This window comes from Tamandua tetradactyla, chromosome 1, assembly GCF_023851605.1.
Source record: "Tamandua tetradactyla isolate mTamTet1 chromosome 1, mTamTet1.pri, whole genome shotgun sequence".
NCBI lineage: Eukaryota > Metazoa > Chordata > Mammalia > Pilosa > Myrmecophagidae > Tamandua > Tamandua tetradactyla.
In genome coordinates this window covers 97,885,385-97,902,998 of record NC_135327.1, presented here as the reverse complement: position 1 = coordinate 97,902,998, position 17,614 = coordinate 97,885,385, and positions in this window count along the sequence as shown.

Sequence of the window (17,614 nt, the reverse complement as noted above, 5' to 3'; positions counted from 1 at the left end):
GAACTATCCTGGGGAAAATTTCATAACCACTAGAGAATAAGGTATATCTTGGTGTTTTGGGGGTGTAATGATCTATATTTGTCAATGAGGTCTAATTCATTTATGAAATTGTTTAAGTTTTCTATTTTCTTGTTGATCCTCTGGTTGTTCTATCTATAGAGGAGAGTGGTATTGAAGTTTCCCACCATTATTGTTGAAAAGTTCATTGCTCCCTTCAGTTTTCCCAATGTTTGCCTCATGTACTTTGGCGCTCCTTGATTAGGGGCATAAACATTTATGATTACTATTTCTTCTTGGCAAATTGTCCCTTTTACTAATATGTAGTGTCCTTCCTTGTCTCTTATGATGTCTTTACATTTAAATTCTATTTTGTCTGATATTATTATAGCTACTCCTGCTTTCCAGTTTGCATGGAGCATCTTTTTCCATTCTTTCACTTTTGGTCTATTTGTGTCCTTAGGTGAGTCTCTTGTAAGCAGCATGGAGATCGATCATATTTCTTAATCCATTCTGCCAATCTGTGTCTTTTAATTCCTGAATTTAGTCTGTTAACATTCACAGTTATTACTATAAAGGTATATTCTTTTGCTTTTATTTGTCAGATCTCTATATTCTCTTCTGTCTTTCTCTTTTTATCCTTTAAGTTACCCTATCTGGTATACTTCAATTCTGTGCCTGCCTCCAGATTTCTCTTTCCTGTCTTTTTTTTTTTCCCAGTCAACAGAACTCCCTTTAATATTCCTTGTAGGGCCATTTTGTTGTTGTTGTTGACAAATTTTCTTAGCCTTTGTCTGTGAAAATTTTAATCTCTCCCTCACTTTTGCAGGACAGCTTAGCTGAATAAAGAATTCTTGGCTGGAAGTCTTTCTCTTTCAGGATCTCAAATATATCATTTGCCTTCTCATCTCCATAGGCCTGTTAATTTGCATTCAGTTAATTTGCATTAATTTGTATATAGTGAGTCACTTGTCTCTTGCTGCTTTCAGAACTTTCCGCTTCTCTTCAACATTTGACAGATTGATTAGTATGAGCCTTGGAGTAGGCCTATTTGGATTTATTCTATTTAGGGTTCATTGAGCTTCTTTGATTTGCATATTTATGTCTTTTATAAGGGTTGGGAAGTTTCTCCCTTTATATCCTCAACTAATCTTCCTAGCCTTTTTTTCTTATCCTTCTGGGACACTGATGATTCTTACATTTGTGCACTTTATGTTATTCATCATTTCTCTCAGATCCAATTGCAATTCTCCATCTTTTTTGCCTTTTGTTCTTTTGTGCATTCAAATTCAATTGTCCTGTCTTTTACTTTGTTTATTCTTTCTTCTTCCTCTTCAAATCTGCTGCTGTGTATCTCTAGTATATATATATATTTTATTTTTATTTTTTAATTTTTTTATTGTATAATATAGCATATATACAAAGTCAAGAAATAAACAAAAAGCAGTAGTTTTCAAAGCACTCTTCAACAAGTAGTTACAGGACAGATCCCAGAGTTTGTCGTGGGCTACCATATGATCCTCTCAGATTTTTCCTTCTAGCTGCTCCACAATATAGGTAGCTAGAAGGGTTAAATGTTTTTTTTTTATCATCACAATCAATTTTTTTCTTTATTTTTTGTGAAAAATAACATATATACCAAAAAAAGCTATAAATTTCAAAGCACAACACCACAATTAGTTGTAGAACATATTTCAGAGTTTGATATGGGTTACAATTCCACAATTTTAGGTTTTTACTTCTATCTGCTCTAAGATACCAGAGACTAAAAGAGATATTAATTTAATGATTCAGCAATAATATTCATTTGTCAAATCCTATCTTCTCTGTATAACTCTACCATCACCTTTGATCTTTCTGTCCCTCTCTTTAGGGGTGTTTAGACTATGGCCTAACTTTTTCATGTTGGAAGGGTCTGCCACTAATATGGGGTAGGAACATGGAACCATCTGATGTTCTAGAGAGGCTAGGCCCTCTAGGTTTCAGGACTTATCTGGAGGTTGTAGGTTTCTGGAAAGTTACACTAGTACATGGAACCCTTGTAGATTCTTATATATTGCCCTTCTAGTATATATTTAATTTGATCAACAGTATCTTTCATCTCTGTGAGATCTGCTATTTTTCTATTTAGTCTTTCAAATTTTTCTTTATGTTTCTCCAGTGTCTTGATATTCTTTATGCTGTTCAAGTAGAACCCATTGAATTTATTTAGGATATTTGTATGAATATTTTTATTAGTTATTATAAATTCTGTGCCTTCTCCAGTATTTTAATTAGGTCATTTGGCTGGGCCATTATCTATTGCATCTTCATATGTTTTATGATTTTCTGTTGACTTTGAGGCATCTAAATATCTTGATAGAGTTATCTTGAAAGTTGATTTTCCTCACTTGTCTAAGGTTTTGTACTTGTTTGGGTTTGGGTTGAACATCTCCTTTTGCACTTCGCTTTTCAGTAATTCTCCATGAAACCAAGGTCTGGAACTCATGCAGGGGATGCAACTCTACATGAGGATCTGTTTAAAGCTAGACTGATAGGCAGTTTGCCATACTGCACTTTCCATTTCTCCCCAGGATATGGTGCCCCTTGCTTCCTCTTTCTCTCAGCCCTGCACCTCCCTGACTGCAGCAGCCAGCTCAACTTGATGGAGACCCAATGCAATTCAAGCCAGGCCCACTGGTCCTGGTGCATGCTGAAAGCTACCAACCTTAGGGCTGGGGGGTGGGCAGTGTGCACTTCAGTGGCAATTCCTCTTGCAGGCCCAATGGGTCTGATGACCCCCAGATTACTGCTTGGAATGACCTTGTACTGTGGAACGGAGTATTTCAGTTGTCCTTGCCCACAGCCAACCTGGAAATGCCTGCCAGCTTGGTGTGGTATGGGGTGTGGGTAGGACATGGGAGGTGGGCACAGTGTGTGGAGCAGGGTGCAGGACAGGTTGCAGAGGCATGGGGTGTGGCTTGCTTACTCCTCCCTGCCTCCCCATCCATGAACTCCTGAGGGCTTCTGTCTCTTTATGGAGAGGGGAGCGGTATGCCCTGTGCACTAGCTGGATGGTCTCTGTGCACAGGGAAAGCAAGGCTGTTGACTTCCAGGTTCCCCACAGGAGCTCCTGGCTGTCATGCTGAGGGGCCTGATCTCCCAAGCTAGCAGTAGGGTCACACATTTTCTTGCAGGCTGCCTCTTGTTCCCAGTGAAGTCATGACCAAGCACACTCACCCAGTTCTCTCCATCCCACTTCCTCTGCTTTTTTCAGTCAGGGCATCCCCATATAGTATAGAAGATCCTCTCTGGTCACTCACATCTTGGAACTGCTGCCTTGATTGTTTTCCTTTTACTTCTCTAGTCGTTCCATGGAGCAGGGATGAACTCAGCCTGTCCTATTCCTCACCTTCCTGGAAGTCTAAATTAAGAATTTTGAGATGGGAGATTATCTTGGATTTATTCTCCAGGTGATCCCAGTGTAATCACAACAGTCCTTATACTAGAAAAAGAGAGAGATAGGAAAGTCAAAGAGACAGATCTGTTAGTGTGCTTCTGGCTTTGAAGATGGAAGAAGAGGCCAAGGAACGCACATGGCCTCCAGAAGGTAAGAAGGGCCAAGGAATGGACTCTCCTCTCAGAACCTCCAGAAGAAATCAGCCCTGTGGACAGCTTGATGTTTAAGCCCAATAAAATTAATTTTGGAATTCTCACACTTAGAACAAAGATAATACATTTGTGTTATTTTAAGCTATTAGGTTTGTGGCAATTTGTTACAGCAGTAATAGGAAATGAAGACAGCTGGAGTATTTGAGAAAGCCATCCCTAAATCAGGGAAAATCTTAGAGAGTAAGAGTGAAGATTCTGGAGTCATTTTTATGAGCGTTTGACTGGTTTAACCCAATTCTCTCTCATTTGGATGCAGAGTCTTCTACCATCATCCACCTCCAAACACATTCTTCTTTAGTTTTGGACCTAAGACCACTCTCTCTGAAGAATTTATAGCCCTGGATTTATTGGAGTGGCAAAGGGGGTATAATTTCAAGGAGTCCTTGAACTCTACAAGCCACTTCTCAGACCTTGATGTGCCTAAGTCCCCCAGGTTAGCTGGTTGTCATCTTTACCAAGGGAGTTATAGAAATTAGAATGTCACGTTACAGATTTTAAAATTAACCTTGAAATTGTTATTTCAGAAGCCATGGGAGTCATGGTTCCATAATTGGTGAGGTGCTGGAGGCACCACATTTCCTCCCAAAGTTTAATCATGTCCAAGAGAATCTTAACCTGTGGAAGGTAAATGGACATACGCATTTTTGGTGATATGATTAAGCTTTTAACTAACACTTTTGTTTCAGAGCACAGATTGACTTTAGAATGTTCCCCCAAATCCAAGAGGATAAAGGGAAGGGGAAGGAAACTCTGTATACATGAAAGCAACTTGTTAAGTAACATTCAGGCTGGGAACTGCCCTCTGAATTACCTAAGTTCAAACAAAGTAACTACAATGCAAATAAACTACAAGACAAAGCTATAAATTGTGTGAAGGGGCAAGATTTTATAAAGCAGAGATCTGTGGCATTGGACCACCTTGGCATAAACGGATCTATAGAGATTTATTTTTCCTTAAGTCAACAATTACAGGAGAGAACAGAATAGTAGCTTCAGTACAGAATTTTCTTGATATGAAAGATTTAAGAGATTCTTTGGCAGGAAATACGTGCCCTCAAATACTTCTGCAAAAATGATCCTTTTAATGATCATGCTGTTGAGAAAGCAAAAGATAGCTAAAGGAAAAATTACACCTCTCCCTCAAGAAAAAGTCACAACTGATTAATCTTTGTCCATTCTAAAAATTAGTAGGTGCATTTACAAAATACATTTTAATTAATTTAGTTTTCATAATTTTAATTTTTATTTTCAAAGAAGAGTCACAATCAAACCTTGATGTTTGGGTTCCCATTTCAGGTAGGTTCACTTTAACTGACATTTATTTTTTCTCACTGTATGATCTTTGGATAACAAAATCAATCCTTCCCATCAGCTCTGCTGAAATGGAACACTACACTTGAATGTCTGTTATTGTGTTAGAGTGACAGTAGTGGTAAGTGGTCAGAAGTTAATTTTTTGCTCATGTCTTCTAGGCCTAAGACTTAGTGTTAATGATATCTCTTCTCTGTATCCTCTGGGTCATACTTTCCTCTTGAATTATCTTGGATAATCTCTGATGTACTGTAGACTTTCTTCCATAGCTTGTATTCCTTACAATTCCTTGATTGTTCATTCCTACTTAAGGCTAAGGCAAAGGAAAGGTTCCCAAGAGCTCTCTGCGTGTGGACAACAGACCACATCAGACAAGATGGTTAGGAGGGGGTATCCATGCTGAGAGACTCTTCCCATTTGGAGCTCCACCAGCTTTAATGCTGTCTAAGAGTATGGGTCCTACTTACAGTTCTTCTCCTCTTCTAACTGAGAAAGTAAGCCTTGCACTGCCACAAGTATGCTGTGTGGTTTTATTTCTGTCTTCTTAATCTTGCCTCTTCAGGTTATTATCTCCATCTTACTGAGTTCTATTATTTATAAAAACTAAAAAAGAAGCCAACATATAAGAATTCTGTTCCAGACCTTACCTGTAATTGATCTCATAATTCCAGGTAGGTAACTTAACCTTTCTGGACCCCAGGTGCTCTACCTGCAAAGTGTATGGCCCGGCCCTGGATTTCTAGCATCTCTTTCAACTCTAAAAGTCTGTGATACTAATGGAAATTAATAAGCTATTTTTAGGAGACAATCTCCATTACAAATCCACACTCTAGAGACCCCAGAATGGAATTCACTGTGTGACCATCCTCCATCCTGCTTTCCAGCCCTCCTCCTGGAACCCCATGTTTCATGGGAACCTGGAAGCTCCACTCCCCTGGATGAGCATGCCTCTCTTTCCTGCTTACCAAAGCCTGAGTAGTCCCCTGTCTAGACTGCTCACCATTCCCTGCTCACTGAAATCCACTTTTCCAAGCAGATTGCGAGGCTAAGTCCCCTTGGAGCCTTCTTTAAACCTCTTACCAAGGAGAGATTTTTATGTTCTTGGAACTTCCATAGATTTTTTTCATAAAATTTGTATGGTAATTAACATACTCTACATTGCATACATGGTAATTGTGTGCAAAGCTCACCTCTGCTTCTAAATTCTAATGTCTTAGATGACCGGGAACACTGCAAATTCACTTTGGTGTGTTAACCCTAGTGTCTTAGATATGGTGGTGTGTGCTAGTTAACTGTCCATCGAAAGAAAGTATGAATAAGTGAATGTACAAATCAATGAAAGAAAGAGTGAACAAATGGCTTTGAATGTCATGTGTGAAAACTTGATAGAATTTAAACATAAAATCATGACATACAAATGGAAACCAGGGAGCAGGAGTGAGAAAAGCCAACCAGGGAAAAATAAGTTCATTTTCCCAGAGGTTCTTCTTTCTTTCTCAGAGATACATGAAGAAAAGACTAAGAACCACATTTTAGGCCAGATTGAGGTCAGGTGACAGTTCTAGGGCAGCTTGCAGTGAGTTAAAGTGACATTCGGCTTTGTCGGGAAGTCAACAAAACTGGAGTAGGTCAGGCTGAACTCTTGGTGAAGTCATTAATTCCATATTTGTTCTCTCGCTTTCATCTTCATAGGTTTAATTATAAATTATTCTTCATTCCTCTGGGCTCTGTTTTATTTTCTCGCTTTTCTTTCAGTGCTGTAGAGCTCCAAACAAAAAGTACAAAAGCTAAATTTCCCCGTGAAGTTAAAAAAAAAAAGGACCAAGACATAGTGTTCAAAATAAACAAGATCCCAAAATCCATCTGGATATTGCTGTGTGATTACCACCAGTGGGAATTTTTAATATTACAGCATTAGGCAAATTTTAATCTTTAGGTTAAAATGCAAATCAATGAACTTATGAGCGTTTTAGTTAAGAGAAAAATATAGAGTCACTTAAACACCTGGATCACTCATTATCCAGTGATCCAAAATGGATACGACTCCTTCTTGGGATGGTTAGATTTCCCTTGGAAGTTTTGGAGTATGTAATCGGGGGCAGGGCAACCTGAGACTGAAGTAAGAATGATCTTTTTACTGCCTGGATGCATACGAGGCAGAGATAGAAAACAATTTCAGGAAGAGAAATCACACTGCATTTGGCCTGGCCATCCGTGGTTCAATATAATAGCAACATCACTCACACATAACTTTGTTTCAGTGGCTGATATTAAGAAAAATTGTTACTCGCAATATGATGCACAGGACTGTCAAATTCACACATACATACCCTTTGGTCTGAGAGTGATTTTGTTTTTATAGCAGCAATTCTGCAGTGCAAAGTTCATAAATTTGTATTAGGAATATGAGAGCCACATTATATCTCAGGAAAAAGGCAAAACCTTCCTGCTTAGAAAATGTAGGTCCATCTTTTGAAATCAATATCTAGGTCCAGCATATGAGTCAATGGGAATTTTCTAATGTCAGATATTGCTCACATTTTAAAAAGGTGAGATCTTCAAGGGGGATTTGATTCAATATTTATGATAAAGTTGATTGCTAAAATCTCCAAAATGACAGTGAACCTTAATTGTCCCAATGCAGAAATTTAATGCTCTTATGAGAAAATCATCGCTATTGAACTAGATAAACTCTGAGGTATGAGATGGAGAGGCTGATCTCAGCAAGGGAACTCGATTATTGCCTAGAAAAAGAGAATGATCAGTGGTGTCATCAACCTAATACATTAAGTTCTGCTTTCAGAAGTGTGAAAATAAACCGATAAAGAGGAAGGGGACAAAACTGAAGCCAATTCCTTCCTTGTAAGAGAAAAATGAATAGAAGTGAAATCTCAACATCAATATCAGAAAAGTCATTGGGGAGTGGGTTTCATTGTGGATGTAGTTTTGGGGCTCAGCAACTAAATCAGGGACAGGGAGCAGATGAAAGGTGACAGCAGCTTGAAACATTGCTCCTCCATTGTGCAATGTTTTTTGTTTGTTTGTTTTTGTTTTTTGTATGCTGTATGGTGGGGTCACATTTCATTATTTTTCCATGTGGGCATCCCATAATTGCAGCTCCATTTGTTGAAATTTTGTTTGTTTGTCTGGCTTTTGTTTGTTTTGCTTGCTTTTTGGGGGGGGGTGGGGTGGGAGGGTGCGTGGACTGGGAATCAAACCCGAGCTTCCCACATGGCAGGCGAGAATGCTCCCACTGAAATACCCTTGCACCCCACTGTGCAGTGTATAAAGAAAAAAAAAAGAGCTATTTCTTTTTAAAAGCATCCAGCAGGAGAATATTTTTGTCCATCTTTCCATGCTTTGCCTTTGAAAGGGTCCTGAAAGTAGAGAATGGAGTCTGAACAGTTGAGGGGGGTGGGGAGGTAATCTTTTCCATGATGCCAGCTGCACTTAATAAGAGTTGAATTTTGAATGTAAGATGAAAATGGGTGGAACCATGCAAAGAAATTTCCCTCAAATGAAAACATTCTCTAATGAATCAAAGCAAGATGATCCAAACTGGGCATGACATTCCATCCTCACCCACTGCAGAGCCAGGGACCAGGAGAAAGTTTGACCCTCAAACCCATTCTACCTCAACTAGCTTATTGGCTTTCTTTCCAATGACATAAACCCTAGCACCTGTGGATCTGCCGATGGCTGATGTTTTCATAACCATGACTGTTGAGTCCACCTAGGAAATATTCCTTAACTTAGGCTCCCATCTCCCATAGGTGGAAGAGAGGAAGGGGACTCTGCCCACAGAGAGTTTTGAAGCCTTAGCTCCTCAGGGTATGGCTACTGCTTGGTGAGGATCCAGCCTCATTGCTCCTTGGAATCTATCTTCAACCTGGCAAGCAACAATGTGTCACCTAAGGACAAGGTTTGGCTCTGGGGGGAAAATCTAAAGTTGAGCAGCTGCCTTCCTGTTGTGACAGGGTGCATGTGCAGCATGGGTGTTAGCTGCAATGCACAGGAGCTATTTTGATTAGGGTATCCTGAAAGCAGTATTGGAATCAAGAGTCCCTTTTTCTCTTATACTCGCAAGATGATTTACACTCCAATCTGCAATATGCCCCCAAGTTCTCCTTTTAGGTATCAAAGTCTACCAACATTTCACATTGCCAAGCTCCTTTTATTTCAACTTGAAAGTGTTTAAAGATGTTTATCTGAGCCAGAAAACCTAATGCCAGTGCAGCTTTTATGGTAGTACCTACGAAATTATCCCATCGGGATGTTAGGCACGTAAGAAAAGAATCTGAGAATCCCCCATTAATCCACTTTCATTTTTCTTAACCAGAGATCCTCCCACATAAACAAAATAGCATGAATGTGGCAAAATATGCAATTGAAAGAGCAAAACACCTCCCTGCAAGAAAACAGACTTCTCTGGGCAAGAGTTTATAAGGCAGCTTCTTTTTTTGGAGAAATACCAGACACTTGTTTCTTATTTGTAATATACAGCATCACATTTTTGAAAACCACAGGAACTTTCTGTTTCTTGGCAGGTAGGAAAATATACTGTGCAGGTAAAATTATTATCATTTATGGTCCATTCCATTAATGCAACTGGACTTTTCCTTGAAGTATTAGCAGCCCCAAAGTTAAAGAGCTGTAAGGGATCCGTAGCTAGAGAAAACAAATGTTCAGGTCTAACCTTGCAATTGTTTTATGCAGAGGAAGGGCTGAGGTCAGCTAGGGGAGGAAATTTCTTTGGTTTCAAAGAGGGGTTTGCCACCCAAATTGCTAGCTATTAAACAGACCAGTGCTAATGGACCTTATGAATCCTTGTGATGGCCTCAAAAAATATATGTGTATTTACACCTCCACTTTCTACTACACCTGCACCTTTACTATACCTGTGCTTGCATGTGTATCTCCAGTACTAAAGGAGTGGTGGCTAAACTAAACTGAGAAGCAGATCAGAATCAAGTGCAACTTTGGAGGAGAGAGTCTGAGTAAGAGAGAATGAGCAACAGCCAGGAGAAAAGTACAGCCCAGAACTTCCATTTATTATCACTCTCTCTTCTCTGCGCGTCAAATATGTGCGATCCTCTAGGGTTTAAATGTTGATAAATAACTTTCTTTTGGTATTTCTCCAAAGTAACACCAAATTCATTACAGTCCCAACAAACACTTGAACTAGTACGTGTTTCAAATGAGGAAGAGAATATTCACTTTCCTGGGTGCCTCAGGGAAAGCTGAAAACCAGGGGATTGGTGATGGGTCTGTGGCGGGAATGGATCAGGGCTAGCCTAGCCCTTTGGGTTTCCTGCCTGCTTCCTTATGGCACATGCAATCTCTGAAACCTAATTTGAAAAATTTGATTAAAGCCTTTGATTTTATGGAGCCATTCACCCAGGAATCAGGTACAACTCCAAATTCCCATTTGTGATCTCTGTATGTCAGTGGGTATGTGTGATCCTTAGGATGTTTTAGAATGTTGCCATTCTTAGCTGCCTAGTCTGTTCTCTGGAGAGGTACTCTCTGTTGCATTTGTGCTCCAGTAAGAGCACAGTGTATAATAAACAGATAGCTAATGAGAGAGGTGAGAGTGATTGCCAGATGGCTCACGAGCAGCAATGCTCCATGGACGTAGTCATTTTCACACTTCAGTGGCCGCTGTAATTCTGGGGTGTGCCTGGTAACCAGGGGAGCTGTATTTCCTCTAAAGGAGCAGACCCTCTGAGGCACAGTAGTAAGAGTCAGCGGGACATAAGATGCAACATCCAGGATGCTGGGTCTCATGGTCCATGCTATGAATGCTAATGAGACCAGAAGCAACATTTGACCACAGTCTACTGCCCATGTGCAGTCCACACTCCAGAATTAAGACATTTATCCTCCCCAGGTATGTCAATTTCTAAGCCATGATAAAGTATCTTATCTTGATTTCCAAACTGCACGTTCACTCAATAGCAGCAAGAGAGGTCTGGAGTGGAGTTCGCGTTTCATCCTGTCATAGGCTTACCTTCCTATTCTGGTAAGGTAAGGTTTACCTTCATATTCCTTCCTATTACCTTCTTCCTTCATAGTACCCATCCCTATTCTGTTGGTACAAACTCATTGAGACGGGTTTGGCATCCAAGTCACAGGAGTGAAAAACTGTAAGAGTTTCAATAGGAAACAAACCAGTCCTTGTCCTTAAAGTCTTTGAATTTTATACAAATCCCAGAATACAATAAGTGTGAAAACAGATAGCAGAAGAGTGCTGAATGTACAAATTCATATCCAAGGACATCTGTCAAGATCTAAGGACAGTGGTCATGGAATTGCTTAAACAACTGGGGTCCTGGAGGCAGAGGGGACCAGTCTTGATGGGAAAAAAAAGGAAAGCCTTCCTTTAAGGGTTAAAGGCATGCATCGATGATATGTGGGCTTGCTGGAGGGCTGGTGAATGGAGTGGTTGGGAGTCAAGATTCACTTGAAAAGTAGTTAGTATGATAGATCCAAGGGGTTAAAAACATAAGTTGTGGACTCCAAACCTGCCCTGCACTGCCACTTATGAGAGCTTCGATTCTGAGCAAGTTGCTTAACCTCTGTAAGGCTTGTTCTTCATCTATAAAACATAGATCATAAGAGTACCTACCTCATGGGGTCAGAGTAAGGTTAAATTAAATAATGTACATGGAGCATTAGAATAGTGCTAGGCAAATGGAAGCCTTCAGTAAATATTAGCTGTTAACATTAGCCTCAGAGTGTTTTCTAATGTTAGCCTGGCCCACGAGTCTTTTTCCTGTGGAGAGCAGCCAACCCGCAGAGCCCGTGACTGCTGAGGTTAGTAGTTCCTAAAGGGCCTGGATAAATATAAGTGAACCAGAATATCTGTGTGAGACTATAAGGCTGCTTCTCTACAGGACTCCAACTCAGCAGGCAAAAATAGGGTCATTTTCTGAGCAAAGGCTCATCAACAGAGAAACTTAAAGGAGTTGGTATGTTTTCAAAAATAAGTTTGTTAAAAGTTTTAGAAGTTGGTTGACACCATTCAAGATCTGCTTTGTAGAGAAGGAATGACACATATAAAGATATGATTACTCACTTCGATTGTTAGCCTTAGCAAAAAAACCCAACATTTTTTAAAAAGCTTTAACAGAAGCTTTCATTGAAAACTAATGGATTTGACACATTGATGACCAATGAACAATACTGGAGAATCTCACGTGTCTTTTTTTCTGTTTTTATATTGATGCATGTTGATCATTTCATCCTGTTAAGGACTTCTAGGATATGTATATTCTTAGGTATATATTGAATTCTCCTGGAAGGATACACAAGAAACCATTAACAGTTGAATCTTCTGGCAAATGCCATGAGAGACTGAAGTGGAATGGTTGACTACTTTCTTTCTTTGTATACACTTTTGCTCCCTTTGGACTTTTTCCATTTATAAGATCCCAGTTTTCCAGTGAAAGAGAATCCATAGATAAGCTGCATAAAGGACCAGATTACAGGGAAACAGAGAGAGAGAGGGCTTTGGTACTATGACGCCAAAACCCTGCTACTCTTTGTGGCTTATGGCTTGCAGATGTAGAAACCTACACGTAGGAACTGAGAGACTTCAGCCCCTTCTTGTCCAGGCTCAGATAGCCTGGGGTCAGCAGATGTCAACTGCCTTTAGAAACACGAGCTCACAGATGTGCAAAACACAGAAGCTGTGGTGGAGAGGCCCCTGCCCTGACACGCATGCTTGTTCCTTTAGCCCTTCGGATTCTTCCTGTTCTTACCACATGCCAATCAAGCTGTCTAAGACGCCTGCCCCAAATGGTTGCTAAAGAAATTCCAAGTTTACACAAGGTTGGTTGAGAACCTGGACTTGTTTAACCTTAGGCAAAATGCATGGGGCAGAGTCTCAAGCTGAAAATGCATCCTGAGAACTTGTCAGCTTCTTGTTGTCAAACATGCTGCAGAGCTGGGGCCAATGCTTCCACACACATGCTGGTGTGGAAGCATTTTGTAAACGAAGAGCAACACATAAAGGGAAGGGCTTGCTCTTATTATAAGCACTTGAGGGGAATCCAGTGGGAGAGGGTCTGGCCCCTATAAAGGATTTCCTCCTTGAAGATCAAAGAATTGATGGGATGGGGGATTGATGAGGACAAAGGTAGAGCTTGGAATGTTGGCTCTTCCTCAAAGGCACTTCTTTTGTGTTTTCTCTGCTGAGAATCAAATCCAGAGACTCCAATGATAATGAGTCTCCTTTTTATTACCATTTTATTATTCAGGGTTGGCTCGATGTTTTGTTTCTCCCAAAGGCATTTGAATAAAGATGAAAAGTGCCAGGTTAGTATCTTGAGGGAGCCAAGCCCTCTTCCTATAACCAAAGTCTTCATGGACCAATGCGCCGTCTCGCGGTTGTAGCTCAGCCTCCGTTATGTCATTGGCGCAAGGAGCAAGGCTGCTCCCTAAATTGTGGGGCCTGGAGTTCTGAGTGGAAGAGACAATGAAAAGGGGTATCCTTTACATGTTCCCCTTGGCCTAACTTTGGCTCAGTCCAATACCGCACTGGGCGAGGTTCCTGCCAGGGACACTGAGTGTCAGTGAAGGGGGACATCTGTGGCTGCTTATATAATGCTTATATAATATATACATCTATATTGTTACCACATACATATAATGTTACCACTATTGACTGCAAACCTGAAGCAATTTACAGAGAGAAGGGTCACACAAAGATGGGAAAATGCAAACTAAACAAGAGCATTCGAAGAAACTTCACATCTTAAAAAAATAATAAAGACACAATAGTCCAGGACTCCCTGTCTGGTGCCTAATGATAATGATAATGCTAAAATCCCACCAAGGAGGGCAGCTAGAGCATCTTTCAGAACAAAGGGGAGAAGCCAACATTTACTGAATACACTAACTGTTAGAGCAGAAGCACCAACCGGGGACCCGTGGGTCAGACTTTGTTCCCCTAATTGATATTTTTTTTTTACAGAAATCTTGCATGTCCTCACAAGGCCTGTAAGACATCTGAGAAGTTTGCTCCAAATATGGGAAAAGGTGATTCACTAGCATCAGATTGGGTATTTTTAGTACAAAGGAGAAAAAAATAGTTTCAATTGCCTTAGGGAAATCTAAGGAGAAGTTTTCATACCATCTACCATTTCTTCATTTATTAGTAGAATCTGGGCCATAAGCTTTCAATCCAGGATAATTCTATTTTAAGATAGGAAATGTGACCAAGGCTTGTTAATATTTTTCCATTTGGCCCTTAATCATGGCCAATTTATAGGATATTTGTCAGAAATGGAAGCAGTGAGAGTATCTCAGCTATTTTAAAGCCCTCATTTGGCTAGGTGGTGGAAATTTGTTGATAAATTTTAGATAGTGGATTTTTTTCAGATCTGGGACTTTTGTCTGAGACGATTTATTTGTTTACTACAGAGAGTCTTGAGATTACTCTTTCTTGCTGATGTGGCATGACATCCAAATGCTTTGAACTCCGAAGTGGAGGAGAATTAAAACAACACTGAGTGTCTGTCCTTCCTTAAACATACCAGCCAGCTCAGATAAATGTGTGGCTGGAGCTGCTAACAACCGAAGTTTGAATTCATTTCCCAATGTCCTAAATGATAAATTTTGAATGACTAGAGAGCTGTTTTGTTGTTTACTTGCTTAAACAATTCACAATTTCAGAGGTGATTTGCCAATTTGTGTGGGTTTGGGATAGCATTTACATTTCTACAGCTTCCCTTGGAGTACAAACCTCAGATTTGTTTGATTATGGAAGGACTGAGGGTGGCGATGTTTCAAGAGGAAATGATTAAGCTAAAATCCCCACAAAGAAGACATAATATCCCCAGAATTCTGGATATCAATCTGTGAATCCCCATTCTATCACCAAATACCTGAGCACATGGTCCAAGTCAGGACCTGTTGGCTCTACAAAAGGATCGATCCATTGACAGTGATGAAATTCTGGCTTTGGAATTGAGCTGCTTCCTGCTTGAATAGACCGCGCAGTTCTAGAGAACAGCTCTATCTATTAAATACCAGCTGTGAAACAAGCTGTAAGTTACCTGTAATTGGGGGGCTGGGGGGTGCAGAAGAAAAGAAAGAAATCGAAGACCTAAAGGGATTTCCCAATTGATAGATACAGAATTAGCTGATTTATTGTTGAGTAAGGCAAATACCCTGAATGCAAGCAGGGAGGCGTCAAGTAGTGGATTCTCGGCCCTTTTTATATGGAATTAAATAAAACTACAGTTGTTTTTTATCATCCAACTTTTAGTAAACCGTAGGCAGATACTTAATTTGCATTTGTAGGTCTAATGAATTTACTTTGAAATCCTGTGCTTTCATAATTCCTTATCAGTCTTGCTCTGACAGTTGGTCCTTCATAATCTTTTACAAGTGCCCAGATGGTGCATTTAGCCACATTTCTCAGGGAATAACATAAATAATAACATTAGTCACATTCCTCAGGGAAGTTAGATTACTTTCTGTTTCCCCACACTACCTAATACCTATTTTCCTCTTCTTATAGCAACAGGACTCTAGTTTTTATTAAGGAAAATACATACTGGAGTAAAGGCTAGAATTCTCAGCCTCCCTTGCAGTTAGCTATGGCTGTGCAACTCAGTTCCAGCCAATGAGGGGGAGAGGGTTGTGTGGAACTTCCGGGAAAGTTCTATCAGGGGAGTTAACTCAGCCGGTAGGTGTGCTCTGGTGGTTTTCCCCCTTCCTCTCTTTATTTGGGGAGGGTCATCTGGGATTTGGGGGCTTACAGTCATATATTAATAATAAAAGAACAGAAACATAGAAGGAGCCAGGTCTCTGATGGATTGAGTTCTGTTCTTTGTACTTTTGAATTTCTTTTATATAATAGAATAAGCTCTTCTACATTAAAACCACTGTTGTGTGTGTATGTATTCACTCATGTGCTTGCTAAACAAATGTGCTCTTAACAACACTTTTCCTCCTAGTAAAAACTGATTGGTCTACAAAGGTTCCATCCACTAGGGTAACTTTCCAGAAACCTACCACTCCACATGGGTCCCTAAGCCAGATACATCCTGAAATGCAGAGGGCCCAGCCTCTCTAGAACATCAACTAGTTCCATCCCCCTATCTCATATTATCAACTGCCCCCTTCCAACAGGAAAAAATTAGAATGGGCATATCCCAAATACCCCTAAAGAGTGAGAGAAAGATCAGAGGTGATGGTGGAGTTATACAGAGAATGCTGGATTAATAAATGAGTATGAATGCTGAATCATTATATCAATATTTTTTAGTGCCCAATATTTTACAGCAGCTAGAAGTAAAAACCTAAAATTGTGGAATTGTAACCCACATCAAACTCTGAAATCTGTTCTACAACGAATTGTTGCAATGTGCTTTGAAATTTTATTGCTTTTTTTTTTGGTCTGTATATTATTTTTCACAAAAAAGAAAAAAAAGTCGATTGCGATGATAAAAAAAAATTGATTGGTGACTAGGCCTTATTCTGAAATCATGCACTTTTTATAAATAAAATGTATCTAGCTATTTTCACACTGCCTTTTTATAACTGCTAATATTCATAGATTTAATACCTGTCAGGTTCATCCCTGTTATAACAAATTCCACTCGATCCATTTAGATTACTGGTAATCTAGTCAACTATTGAAAAATAACACAGCTTGGAATTTGTGGAGGTCAAAACATAGAAACAAATAAGATCAGGAGTTATTTTATGTTACCACAAGGGAGGTAACTGGTCTGAGACCTGGCTGGGGTGGAATGGGGTTGGGGTGATTGCCATGATGGGAGCAGACAAGAACAAGGCTGAAAATTCAGAGACGGAAAGCAGAGCCATAGTTCCCAGGGCTGAAGAGAGGAGGCGGGGCGGGAGTTTCTGCTTCATGGGTTGGATTTTGGTTTGGGATGATGAGAATATTCGGGAAACAGTTATGAAAATTACACGATATTGTCAACGTACTTACTGTCACAGAATTTTTCACTTATAAATTGCTAGGATGATTTTGTGTTATGTACATTTCCCTGAAGTTTTTAAAAAGTTTTTCTAAAAAAGGAAACTGAATTCAAGTCTGCTTTCAGAAGGCATTCAAATGATTTCAAGTATATGAAGGAAACAAGAATCTGCAAATTAATGAATGGCTTGTGTCAGCACCAACTAGTAAAAAATAAATAATTTTATTTCTCCAGGAAAAAAAAGATATAGGCTGATGTTTCAAGTCTTGTTGGTTTTTATAGATCACACAGATGATGAAGATGGTGTGTGCTTGCAAGCACACCAGCTACATAGTCTTGGGGGTTCCTAAACATCCTTTATAAAACAACTGGAGGATGAATGTTAAGATACTACCAGTCCTTTCCTATTGATGTCAATATTGTCACTCAGATTTCATCCCAAGGCCTAAACAAGATCAGATGTACGGAAGAAGTTTTCATCAGGGGAGTGAGAAGGGAGCCATGCTTTGGAGCACGGGTGGGGTGGAAAAGACAAGGCAGGTGTGAGCAGAAGTTTGAGAGTAAGAACCTGGGGAGAAGAGAGGAAGCATATAGGATAAAGACACAGGTAGGGAAGTGGGACTATGCCATCCTCTTAACTATCAGCACTTTATATTTACAGACTACTATCAAGTGAAATAAAGAATACCATAAAACAA